This window comes from Pecten maximus, chromosome 19 (assembly GCF_902652985.1).
Source record: "Pecten maximus chromosome 19, xPecMax1.1, whole genome shotgun sequence".
In the NCBI taxonomy this organism is placed as follows: Eukaryota; Metazoa; Mollusca; class Bivalvia; order Pectinida; family Pectinidae; genus Pecten; species Pecten maximus.
In genome coordinates this window covers 27803304-27817780 of record NC_047033.1, presented here as the reverse complement: position 1 = coordinate 27817780, position 14477 = coordinate 27803304, and the positions used below count along the sequence as shown (strand labels likewise).

General features: G+C 38.2%; 1 protein-coding gene across 1 annotated transcript in view; it reads right to left on the bottom strand.

The window, feature by feature from the left end:
• The window catches only part of LOC117317982 (hyccin-like), a 104316-nt gene that overhangs the window by 46945 nt on the left and 42894 nt on the right, over positions 1 to 14477 (bottom strand). The gene's annotated exons all lie outside the window — the stretch shown is intronic.

Here is a 14477-nt window from a genome sequence, read left to right as displayed (position 1 = left end):
TGGTTTATACAGGGTCTGGTTTATACATGTGTCTGGTTTACACAGGGTCTGGTTTATACAGGTGACTGGTTTATACAGGTGACTGGTTTATACAGGTGACTGGTTTATACATGGTCTGGTTTATAAAGGTGTCTGGTTTATACAGGTGTCTGGTTTATACATGGTCTGGTTTATACATGGTCTGGTTGATACAGGGTCTGGTTGATACAGGGTCTGGTTAATACATGTGTCTGGTTTGTACAGGTAACTAGTTTACACAGGTGTCTGGTTTATACAGGTGTCTGGTTTGTACAGGTGACTGGTTTATACATGTGTCTGGTTTATACAGGGTCTGGTTTATACAGAGTCTGGTTTATACAGGGTCTGGTTTATACAGGGTCTGGTTTATACAGGTGACTGATTTATACAGGTGTCTGGTTTATACAGGGTCTTGTTTATACAGGTGAATGGTTTATACATGTGTCTGATTTATACAGGTGTCTGATTTATACAGGGTCTGGTTTATACAGGGTCTGGTTTATACAGAGTCTGGTTTATACATGTGACTGGTTTATACAGGTGTCTGGTTTATACAGGGTCTGGTTTATACAGGTGTCAGGTTTATACAGGGTCTGGTTTACACAGGGTCTGGTTTATACAGGTGTCTGGTTTATACAGGTGACTGGTTTATACAGGTGTCTGGTTTATACAGGGCCTGGTTTATACAGGGTCTGGTTTATACAGAGTCTGGTTTATACAGGGTCTTGTTTATACTGGGTCTGGTTTGTACATGGTCTGGTTTATACAATGTCTGGTTTATACAGGTGACTGGTTTATACAGGGTCTGGTTTATACAGGGTCTGGTTTATACATGTGTCTGGTTTATACAGGTGTCTGGTTTATACAGGGTCTGGTTTATACAGGTGTCTGTTTTATACAGGTGACTGGTTTATACAGGTGTCTGGTTTATACAGGTGTCTGTTTTATACAGGTGTCTAGTTTATACAGGTGTCTGGTTTATACAGGGTCTGGTTTATACAGGTGTCTGGTTTATTCAGGGTCTGGTTTATACAGGGTCTGGTTTACCCTGGTTTATACAGGGTCTGGTTTATACAGAGTCTGGTTTATACAGATGACTGGTTTATACATGTGACTGGTTTATACAGGGTCTGTTTTATACAGGGTCTGTTTTATACAGGTGACTGGTTTATACAGGGTCTTGTATATACAGGGTCTGGTTTATACATGTGACTGGTTTGTACAGGGTCTGGTTTATACAGGTGTCTGGTTTATACAGGTGACTGGTTTATACAGGATCTGGTTTATACAGGTGACTGGTTTATACATGTGACTGGTTTATACAGGGTCTGGTTTATACAGGTGTCTGGTTTATACAGGTGACTGGTTTATACAGGGTCTGGTTTATACAGGTGACTGGTTTATACATGTGACTGGTTTATACAGGGTCTGGTTTATACAGGGTCTGGTTTATACAGGTGACTGGTTTATACATGTGACTGGTTTATACAGGGTCTGGTTTATACAGGGTCTGGTTTATGCATGGTCTGGTTTATACATGGTCTGTTTTATACAGTGTCTGGTTTATACATGTGACTGGTTTGTACAGGGTCTGGTTTATACAGGTGTCTGGTTTATACAGGTGACTGGTTTATACAGGATCTGGTTTATACAGGGTCTGGTGTATACAGGTGACTGGTTAATACAGGTGTCTGTTTTATACAGGTGTCTGGTTTATACAGGGTCTGGTTTATACAAGTGTCTGGTTTATACAGGTGTCTGGTTTATACAGGATCTGGTTTATACAGCGACTGGTTTATACATGTGACTGGTTTATACAGGGTCTGGTTTATACAGGTGTCTGGTTTATACATGTGTCTGGTTTATACAGGGTCTGGTTTATACAAGTGTCTGGTTTATACAGGTGACTGGTTTATACAGGATCTGGTTTATACAGGATCTGGTTTATACAGGTGACTGGTTTATACATGTGTCTGGTTTATACAGGTGACTGGTTTATACATGTGTCTGGTTTATACAGGATCTGGTTTATACAGGTGACTGGTTTATACATGTGTCTGGTTTATACAGGTGACTGGTTTATACATGTGTCTGGTTTATACAGGATCTGGTTTATACAGGTGTCTGGTTTATACAGAGACTGGTTTATACAGGTGTCTGGTTTATACAGGTGTCTGGTTTATACAGGTGTCTGGTTTATACAGGGTCTGGTTTATACAGGTGACTGGTTTATACAGGTGACTGGTTTATACAGGTGTCTGGTTTATACAGGTGTCTGGTTTATACAGGTGACTGGTTTATACATGTGACTGGTTTATACAGGGTCTGGTGTATACAGTTGTCTGGTTTATACAGGTGACTGGTTTATACGTGACTGGTTTATACAGGGTCTGGTTTATATATGTGTCTGGTTTATACAGGGTCTGGTTTATACAGGTGTATGGTTTATACAGGTGACTGGTTTGAAAGGGTGTCTGGTTTATCATGTGACTGATTTATAAGGTGTATAGGTTATGCATGTGTCTTGTTTCCACAGGTGAATGGTTTATACAGGTGAATGGCTCATATTTAAATTAGTGTATAGGGTATCTGGTTTATACAGGTAATTAGTTTATACAGGTAACTAGTTTATACAGGTGAATGCTTTATACAGGTGAATGGTTTATACAGGTAACTAGTTTATACAGGTGAATGGTTTATACAGGTAACTAGTTTATACAGGGTCTGTTGTATACAGGGTCTGCTTGATACAGATTTGCATTTGATACAATAGCCAATGTCGAAAAACTTACCCAAGCCCACATCTAATTATCTGTTGTAAGGTATGGACACTTACATAACAGAGGAAAGTCCCTTTGATATGGGAGCAGACCCTCACTGAGTCTCTCATTGTAATCAATAGCCATGTATTATGTATAGGAATGTACAGGACCAAAGCTGACCCTTAAAGTGCAGACTTCAACACAGAGGCCAACATATCCCTGGCTTGGGTAGTACATTCAAGGCCCATGGACCAGAGATCTCCCTCCCCAAATCAACCTTCCTTTTTATCCTTGACCTTTTGTCAGTTTTGCAGAGCTAGCGTTTTGTGGCTTTTGGATCTTTTTGGATCCTCTTAGCTTCATCAAGATGTTAATTTAAAAAGCTAAATTGTAGAAGAAATAACTAGAATTATAATTTCCATAAATCCCTCAAATCAACTTGTATGGAGAAATCTAAATCAATGCAAACAACTGCCAGGGCAATTTCATCCTCTTGAAAGAGGGTCAAGGTCATTTGATTGAACAAATTGACAGTCCTTCACCTTGATGTAATAATTACATAATATCATGATTCAGGAGCTTTTGGTTTTTGAGAGGAAGGCATTTACAGGCTGATGTCTGTTTATAACTAAATACTTAGGGAAGTGGTGAGCAAAATCCATAAACTGACCTACACGAGAGTAAAGACTCTGAATACTGGGGTGGGGACTGAATCAGTTTAATAGACAAGCATACCAAAACCATGGCCATGAAAATATCAACGGGAAACTAGCTTAATCAGCATTGCCATAGCTTAACGTAGCTCTTTTAGTGAAAATGTTTAAAAAATAATTTCATGTACATGTATATTAATAGTGACTTCAATGGCTTAGATCCCATTCTGAACATTAAAAAAAAAAAAAAACACAGAGAGAAAAAACAGAAATATGTTGAATTTTTGAAAAGGTTTAACACTGGATGTATCCTGATATATGGAATGATTTTGCCACCACTGGAGTCAACATAAAATTGTATTGAGTAACGGGCAAAAATTGAGTAACGAGTATTAATACATAGAAGTCATTTCTTTAGTAAAACTCTAATCCTTTTATTTCTTATCAATTAAGTAATTTTTTTTGTAAAACGGGCTGAAATATTTCTCTAATCCTTTTATTTCTTATTCATTAAGTAATTTTTTTTGTAAAATGGGCTGAAATATTTCTCTAATCCTTTTATTTCTTATTCATTAAGTAATTTTTTTTATAAAACGGGCTGAAATATTTCTCTAATCCTTTTATTTCTTATTCATTAAGTAATTTTTTTTGTAAAATGGGTTGAAATATTTCTCTAATCCTTTTATTTCTTATTCATTAAGTAATTTTTTTGGTAAAACGGGCTGAAATATTTCTCTAATCCTTTTATTTCTTATTCATTAAGTATTTTTTTTTTGTAAAATGGGCTGAAATATTTCTCTAATCCTTTTATTTCTTATTCATTAAGTAATTTTTTTGTAAAATGCGCCGAAATATTTCTCTAATCCTTTTATTTCTTATTCATTAAGTTATTTTTTTTGTAAAATGGGCTGGAATATTTCTCTAATCCTTTTATTTCTTATTCATTAAGTAATTTTTTTGTAAAACGGGCTGGAATATTTCTCTAATCCTTTTATTTCTTATTCATTAAGTTATTTTTTTTTTGTAAAACGGGCTGGAATATTTCTCTAATCCTTTTATTTCTTATTCATTAAGTAATTTTTTTTGTGAAACGGGTTGAAATATTTCTCTAATCCTTTTATTTCTTATTCATTAAGTAATTTTTTTGTAAAACAGGTTGAAATATCTCTAATTCTTTTATTTCTTATTCATTAAGTAATTTTTTTTGTAAAACGGGCTGAAATATTTCTCTAATCCTTTTATTTCTTATTCATTAAGTAATTTTGTTTGTAAAACGGGCTGAAATATTTCTCTAATCCTTTTATTTCTTATTCATTAAGTAATTTTCTTTTAAGATTGATTCCTACTTATCTACTTATCTTCAGCTTTGTTCTTTTATTCACAACAGCACAATATTTTTGATGGAATACCTTTCTGAAATTCTTAATTAATTAAATACTAATTAATTAATTCCATGTAAATATTTGTATCACCTTTTCCCAGAGTCATCACATACTAAATGCTACACTAGCTTCATTAGTATTCATAACAGAAGTCACATGATCGTTAAGGTCCAATAATATACCAGCTTCATTAGTATTCATAACAGAAGTCACATGATTGTTAAGGTCCAATGATATACCAGGCTCATTAGTATTCATAACAGAAGACACATGATCATTAAGGTCCAATGATATACCAGCTTCATTAGTATTCATAACAGAAGTCATATGATCGTTAAGGTCCAATGATATACCAGCTTCATTAGTATTCATAACAGAAGTCACATGATCATTAAGGTCCAATGATATACCAGCTTCATTAGTATTCACAACAGAAGTCATATGATCATTAAGGTCCAATGATATACCAGCTTCATTAGTATTCATAACAGAAGTCACATGATCGTTAAGGTCCAATGATATACCAGCTTCATTAGTATTCATAACAGAAGTCACATGATGGTTAAGGTCCAGTCCAGTCAGGCAGCTTTCAATACACTGTAATTTTCGTGGGGAAAAAATTAAATCTTACAAGAGGTATTCTCTTTTCTTACCATTACTGCAAGTTAGTTTATAAGTTTGATATTTACACAAAGCTCATTACTTAGGCAATCTCGAAAAAAAGGAATTATCAAATATTTTCAGGAGGATAATATTTGAACATAAATACATAGGAGACCATCTTTATATATCCACAGAACATGTGTACAGAGCTAGAATTTGGATGGAGAATAGAGCTAAATAAAAATGTGGCTTCAGAAAACAGTAGCGGAATTCCTTCGACTAGTTTCCATTAAATTTGATTACACCTCACAATTAAAAATTGATACGAAGGGTCAGGCCATGACGTATTGGATTGAAAATTCCTTTGGGTAGATGGAAAAATCAATAGGACTCCCCAGGCGTCGGCCCCCTACAGGAGCGGAGGTACGAAGTCGGAGAATTGATAGAGTGTCTAAGACTCATTTTCAGTTCTAAGCATCTGGCAGCCTCTCGCCTCACAATCAAGTGGAACTCAACCAAATAACATATTCTCTCTGAAACAGTTTAATCTTGATAATTGTAACGATAGACTATCTGCACTAAATAAACAACATAAACCTGTGTATAAGGACCAGGATACAAAGACCTCTGTATAGAGACCAGTAAACCTGTGTATAATGACCAGGATACAAACACCTCTGTATAAAGACTAATAAACCTGTGTATAAGGACCAGATAGAAAGACTTCTGTATAAAGACTAGTAAACCTGTGTATGAAGACCAGGATACAAACACCCCTGTACAAAGGCTAATAAACCTGTGTATAAGGACCAGATAGAAAGACTTCAGTATACAGACTAAGAAACCTGTGTATAAAGACCAGGATACAAAGACTTATGTATAGAGACTAATAAACCTGTGTATAAGGACCAGATAGAAAGACTTCAGTATGATAAAGACTAATAAACCTGTGTATAAGGACCAGATAGAAAGACTTCAGTATGATAAAGACTAATAAACCTGTGTATTAAGACAAGAATACAAACACCTGTGTTTAAAGACCAGTAAACCTGTGTATAAAGACTAGGATACAAAGACCTCTGTATTTATACCAGTACACCTGTGTATAAGGACCAGGATACAAGCACCTCTGTAAAAAGACTAATAAACCTGTGTATAAGGACCAGAATACTAAAACCTTTGTATAGACAAATAAACCTGTGTATAAGGACCAGGATACAAGCACCTCTGTATAAAGACTAATAAACCTGTGTATAAGGACCAGAATACTAAAACCTTTGTATAGACAAATAAACCTGTGTATCAGGACTAGGATACAAGGACCTCTGTATTTATACCAGTACACCTGTGTATAAGGACCAGGATACAAGCACCTCTGTATAAAGACTAATAAACCTGTGTATAAGGACTAGGAAACATAGACCTCTGTATTTATACCAGTACACCTGTGTATAAGGACAAGAATACTAAAACCTCTGTATAGACTAATAAACCTGTGTATCAGGACCAGATAGAAAGACTTTTGTATGAAGACTAATAAACCTGTGTATAAGGAACAGGATACTGAAACCTCTTTATAAGGACCATTTATTCTAAAAACTTTTCCATCACTTCCTGGTGGTCTTAATAAATAGGTGTGCACAAACACACATCATTCCTTTATAATCCTGGAACCCCGTTATAATGACGTCCGTCCTTTATAATCCTGGACCCTGTTATAATGACATCATTCCTTTATAATCCTGGAACCCGTTATAATGACATCAGTGCTTTATAATCCTGAACCTCGTTATAATGACGTCAGTCCTTTATAATCCTGGAACCCCGTTATAATGACATCAGTCCCTTATAATCCTGGAACCCCATTATAATGACATCAGTCCCTTATAATCCTGGAACCCCGTTATAATGACGTCAGTCCTTTATAATCCTGGAACCCCGTTATAATGACGTCAGTCCCTTATAATCCTGGAACCCCATTATAATGATGTCAGTCCTTTATAATCCTGGAACCCCGTTATAATGACGTCAGTCCTTTATAATCCTGGAACCCCATTATAATGATGTCAGTCCTTTATAATCCTGGAACCCCGTTATAATGACGTCAGTCCTTTATAATCCTGAACCCCGTTATAATGACGTCAGTCCTTTATAATCCTGAACCCCGTTATAATGACGTCCGTCCTTTATAATCCTGGAACCCCGTTATAATGACAACAGTCCTATATAATCCTGGAACCCCGTTATAATGACAACAGTCCTATATAATCCTGGAACCCCATTATAATGACGTCAGTCCTTTATAATCCTGGAACCCCGTTATAATGACGTCAGTCCCTTATAATCCTGGAACCCCGTTATAATGACGTCAGTCCTTTATAATCCTGGAACCCCGTTATAATGACGTCAGTCCTTTATAATCCTGGAACACCGTTATAATGACGTCAGTCCTTTATAATCCTGGAACCCCGTTATAATAACGTCAGTCCTTTATAATCCCGGAACCTCGTTATAATGACATCAGTCCTTTATAATCCTGGAACCCCGTTATAATGACATCAGTCCTTTATAATCCTGGAACCCCGTTATAATGACGTCAGTCCTTTATAATCCTGGAACCCCGTTATAATGACATTAGTCCTTTATAATCCTGAACCCCGTTATAATGACGTCAGTCCTTTATAATCCTGGAACCCCGTTATAATGATGTCAGTCCTTTATAATCCTGGAACCCTGTTATAATGACGTCAGTCCTTTATAATCCGTGAACCCCGTTATAATGACGTCAGTCCTTTATAATCCTGGAACCCCGTTATAATGACATCAGTCCTTTATAATCCTGGAACCCCGTTATAATGACGTCAGTCCTTTATAATCCTGGAACCCCGTTATAATGACAACAGTCCTTTATAATCCTGGAACCCCGTTATAATGACATCAGTCCCTTATAATCCTGGAACCCCGTTATAATGACGTCAGTCCTTTATAATCCTGGAACCCTGTTATAATGACATAAGTCCTTTATAATCATGAACCCCGTTATAATGACATCAGTCCTTTATAATCCTGGCACCTGTTATAATGACGTCAGTCCTTTATAATCCTGGAACCCCGTTATAATGATGTCAGTCATTTATAATCCTGGAACCCCGTTATAATGACGTCAGTCCTTTATAATCCTGGAACCCCGTTATAATGACATCAGTCCTTTATAATCCTGGACCCCGTTATAATGACGTCAGCCCTTTATAATCCTGGAACCCCGTTATAATGACATCAGTCCTTTATAATCCTGGAACCCCGTTATAATGACGTCAGTCCTTTATAATCCTGAACCCCGTTATAATGACATCAGTCGTTTATAATCCTGGAACCCCGTTATAATGACGTTAGTCCTTTATAATCCTGGAACCCTGTTATAATGGCGACAGTCCTTTATAATCCTGAACCCCGTTATAATGACGTCAGTCCTTTATAATCCTGGAACACCGTTATAATGGCGACAGTCCTTTATAATCCTGAACCCCGTTATAATGACGTCAGTCCTTTATAATCCTGGAACCCCATTATAATGACGTCAGTCCCTTATAATCCTGGAACCCCGTTATAATGACGTCAGTCCTTTATAATCCTGGAACCCCGTTATAATGACGTCAGTCCTTTATAATCGTGGAGTCTCTTTACAATTACAAAATATAAATGGGAATTATATAAACATCATGAAGTACGTTACTTGACTTAATTAAATGTAGCAACATTATAGTTATAGAAATGTCAACCATATATTAACCCTTTCACCCCTACTGACCATAATGGATTTCAAATGATGAATGAATGGCAGAGTCCACTTAAGTTTCTTAGGGTTGAAAGGGTAAAGTTTCTCCCATTTTCCCCCCCAAAATGACATTTCATTGAGCAGCAGAATTTGACCTCCTCCCAACAAAAGGAACATTGGTCATGCATTGATGTCAATGTGTTGTGGCCTTGACATTCAAACATCTGGAGGATGAGGCTCCATAGCCACAGACATGCACAAAATTACGACCTTACAACCATCCCCCACTATGATCACCTGAGTATAGGAAGCCATATGTTTCAAGGCATAATCCAGCATTTTTTTCACTAAATCACCGACAAATCTGATTTGATGTGTGATCAACTGGATGTTTTTTCATTATCTCTACTCATCTGTCATCAATAGATTGCTCAAGGGCAAGATCACTCTGTACTCTTCAAATCTTGATTATCACAGTATAACTATACAGATATTTTACCGCTTCCCCAGGAAAAATCTCAAAATTATTCAATCTGATATTCTATAAAATATAAATACATTGTTTTGTATTATCATTTTTCTTTTTACAAAAATCAAATAAAACAACGGTTATTTTATTATTCTGTTTCAGGATCAACATACTTTTCATGTATGCATCACGCACAGTCAGCTTTCTCTTCAAAAAATGTAAAACATTATTGTCATATTTGTTTTAAAATCAGCTGAAAATAAGACATCAAAATAGAGTCAATTTCAATGTCATTCTTAGAGGAAAAGCTATATGGAAATGTCCTTAAATGAGATTTCATGTTCTTTTCACAAATTTCAAACATTTTCAGAAATTAAAAGGTTGACTGTACTCTGGTGAATAAGGCTCTCTGTTTCATTGTGGACATGAAACAGTGATAAACACTTAAGAAAAATGCTGGAAAAAAATTGGTCTCCATTAATCTTGTCTGTATCAAACTATGTCACAGCAAAAATGATCCACATAAAAACATCGTTAAACATCATCTCTGCTTTAAACCTTTTCCCAGTTAAGCCATTTCACTGCGATTACAAAGAAACAGATTCATCGATAATGAGAGCCTGGCACACTCTGATATATGCTGCCTGTACTTGATGCCTTAGTGTTAATTAATTAATTAGCTGTAGCTATAAGACAGGTGGCTTCACCAATCTGGAGCACTGCAAGCAGATGTAAATTACCACAGCAATCGATACATACAGGCTCAATAGGGGAATCTGACAGAGACTTCTTACTGGGTGTGGACCACAGGTCTGATACCCAGACTCTATAGGGGAATCTGACAGAGACTTCTTACTGGGTGTGGACTAGACCACAGGTCTGATACCAGACTCTATAGGGGAATCTGACAGACTTCTTACTGGGTGTGGACCACAGGTCTGATACCAGACTCTATAGGGGAATCTGACAGAGACTTCTTACTGGGTGTGGACCACAGGTCTGATACCAGACTCTATAGGGGAATCTGACAGACTTCTTACTGGGTGTGGACCACAGGTCTGATACCAGACTCTATAGGGGAATCTGACAGGGACTTCTTACTGGGTGTGGACTAGACCACAGGTCTGATACCAAACTCTATAGGGGAATCTGACAGGGACTTCTTACTGGGTGTGGACTAGACCACAGGTCTGATACCCAGACTCTATAGGGGAATCTGACAGAGACTTCTTACTGGGTGTGGACCACAGGTCTGATACCAGACTCTATAGGGGAATCTGACAGACTTCTTACTGGGTGTGGACTAGACCACAGGTCTGATACCCAGACTCTATAGGGGAATCTGACAGACTTCTTACTGGGTGTGGACTAGACCACAGGTCTGATACCAGACTCTATAGGGGAATCTGACAGACTTCTTACTGGGTGTGGACTAGACCACAGGTCTGATACCAGTCTCTATAGGGGAATCTGACAGACTTCTTACTGGGTGTGGACTAGACCACAGGTCTGATACCAGACTCTATAGGGGAATCTGACAGAGACTTCTTACTGGGTGTGGACTAGACCACAGGTCTGATACCAGTCTCTATAGGGGAATCTGACAGACTTCTTACTGGGTGTGGATTAGACCACAGGTCTGATACCAGACTCTATAGGGGAATCTGACAGACTTCTTACTGGGTGTGGACTAGACCACAGGTCTGATACCAGACTCTATCGGGGAATCTGACAGAGACTTCTTACTGGGTGTGGACCACAGGTCTGATACCAGATTCTATAGGGGAATCTGACAGAGACTTCTTACCGGGTGTGGACTAGACCACAGGTCTGATACCCAGACTCTATAGGGGAATCTGACAGAGACTTCTTACTGGGTGTGGACCACGGGTCTGATACCAGGCTCTATAGGGGAATCTGATAGACTTCTTACTGGGTGTGGACTAGACCACAGGTCTGATACCAGTCTCTATAGGGGAATCTGACAGAGACTTCTTACTGGGTGTGGACTAGACCACAGGTCTGATACCAGTCTCTATAGGGGAATCTGACAGAGACTTCTTACTGGGTGTGGACCACAGGTCTGATACCAGACTCTATAGGGGAATCTGACAGACTTCTTACTGGGTGTGGACCACAGGTCTGATACCAGACTCTATAGGGGAATCTGACAGACTTCTTACTGGGTTTGGACCACAGGTCTGATACCAGACTCTATAGGGGAATCTGACAGACTTCTTACTGGGTGTGGACCACAGGTCTGATACCAGACTCTATAGGGGAATCTGACAGACTTCTTACTGGGTGTGGACTAGACCACAGGTCTGATACCAGACTCTATAGGGGAATCTGACAGACTTCTTACTGGGTGTGGACCACAGGTCTGATACCAGACTCTATAGGGGAATCTGACAGACTTCTTACTGGGTGTGGACCACAGGTCTGATACCAGACTCTATAGGGGAATCTGACAGAGACTTCTTACTGGGTGTGGACTAGACCTCAGGTCTGATACCAGACTCTATAGGGGAATCTGACAGAGACTTCTTACTGGGTGTGGACCACAGGTCTGATACCAGACTCTATAGGGGAATCTGACAGACTTCTTACTGGGTGTGGACCACAGGTCTGATACCCAGACTCTACAGGGGAATCTGACAGGGACTTCTTACTGGGTGTGGACCACAGGTCTGATACCAGACTCTATAGGGGAATCTGACAGAGACTTCTTACTGGGTGTGGACCACAGGTCTGATACAAGACTCTATAGGGGAATCTGACAGACTTCTTACTGGGTGTGGACCACAGATCTTATACTTAGACTCTATAGGGGAATCTGACAGAGACTTCTTACTGGGTGTGGACTAGACCACAGGTCTGATACCAGACTCTATAGGGGAATCTGACAGAGACTTCTTACTGGGTGTGGACTAGACCACAGGTCTGATACCAGACTCTATAGGGGAATCTGACAGACTTCTTACTGGGTGTGGACCACAGGTCTGATACCAGGCTCTTAGGGGAATCTGACAAAGACTTCTTACTGGGTGTGGACTAGACCACAGGTCTGATACCAGACTCTATAGGGGAATCTGACAGAGACTTCTTACTGGGTGTGGACTAGACCACAGATCTGATACCCAGACTCTATAGGGGAATCTGATTGACGTTCTAAGGTAAATGGGACAATCTATTATTCAAAGCAGGGGAAGTGGGACATTCCACTACACTATTAAGTGGTGTACCATATAACTTTTAATTAGTGTGACAACTCCGACATGTTAAGCACATATCATCGTTTAATCAGACCAGTCTCAAGATTTATCGGTCACGACTCTGTAAAATGAACGCTTGTTGTGATTCAGACTTGGATTACAACGAAATGCAGTCAACAACGAACATCTTAATCATCCTGTAACAATCTATTAAAACTAAAAACCATTCAAAAGATTTTTAAAATGGCAACCCTGTTTTTATTATAACTAACTATTCAGACATGCTAAGTTTTTATTTTGCTAATTGTTGTTAAACCTTCCACAGAATTATACATTTGGAAATGTCACTGAAAGTACGAAATGACTTTAAAGTCTCCATGAAATAATATTTGTCAATAAAAATCAAGATCACCTGGGAATTGAACAAGAGGCCCAGAGAGCCTGTATCGCAAACCTGGGTATTGAAAAATCATCCAGTTTTTTTCGACATAGCCATATAATATTCTTTTGTTCCGGATATGATGCGACAGGTGGCGTTACTGGTCAAGATGAAGTATGTGATTGGCAAATTTAGTGGTCAATGCAAAATGAAAATATGCGGTTAAAAACGAAACAAAGTTAAGATTGAATGCAATCTGAATAAGTGGATATATCTTTTCAAATGACACATTAATAAAGTTATACTCCTGATTCAGATTCCTGAATTAATATTTTAACAGCTGGTTGTAAGAATATTTAAACCACATCAAAACTGCGACCTTGAAAAAAGGTCAAGGTCATTCATTTGAAGATAATTGGTAGCCCTTCATGCTAGCATGCTACAGACCCAACATCAGGTCACTGGGCCACTTTTTTATGAAGATGTTTGCTCCTGTGACCTTGAAATAAGGTCAAGGTCATTCATTTGAAGAAACTTGTTAGTCATACATCCCAGAATGTTATGGACCCTACAGGCCTAACTAATATTAAGTCTCTGGGCCTCTTGGTTATCGTAGTTACGTTGTTTAAGATTTTAGCCTATTCAACCACTCTTACATTAAATGTAAATCAAGAGCATTGATTTGATGAAACTTGGTAGCCCAAATTTACCCAGCGAGCTAAAAGCCTAATATAAGGTCTCTGTGCCTCTTGGTTATTGAGAGGAAGTTGTTTAAAGAAAAGTTGACGCTGGCCGGACACCGTATCATAAACTCACTTTTTTAATTGCCCTTAATTGAGGCAGGTGAGCTAATGTGCTGTATATATCAAATAAATGCCCTTCCGTAAAACACAAAAGTTACAAGTACCATACTCGTACTCAAATAAGCTCACTCTCCAAGAGTTAAAAGTTTAGTACCATATTCATACTCAAATAAACTGACTCTCCTAGTGTTAAAAGTTAAGTACCATATTCATGCTCAAATAAGCCCCCTCTCCTAAGTGTTAAAAGTTTAGTACCATATTCATGCTCAAATAAACTCACTCTCCTAGTGTTAAAAGTTTAGTACCATATTCATGCTCAAATAAGCCCCACTCTCCTAGTGTTAAAAGTTTAGTACCATACTCGTACTCAAATAAGCCCATTCTCCTAGTGTTAAAAGTTTAGTACCATATTCATGCT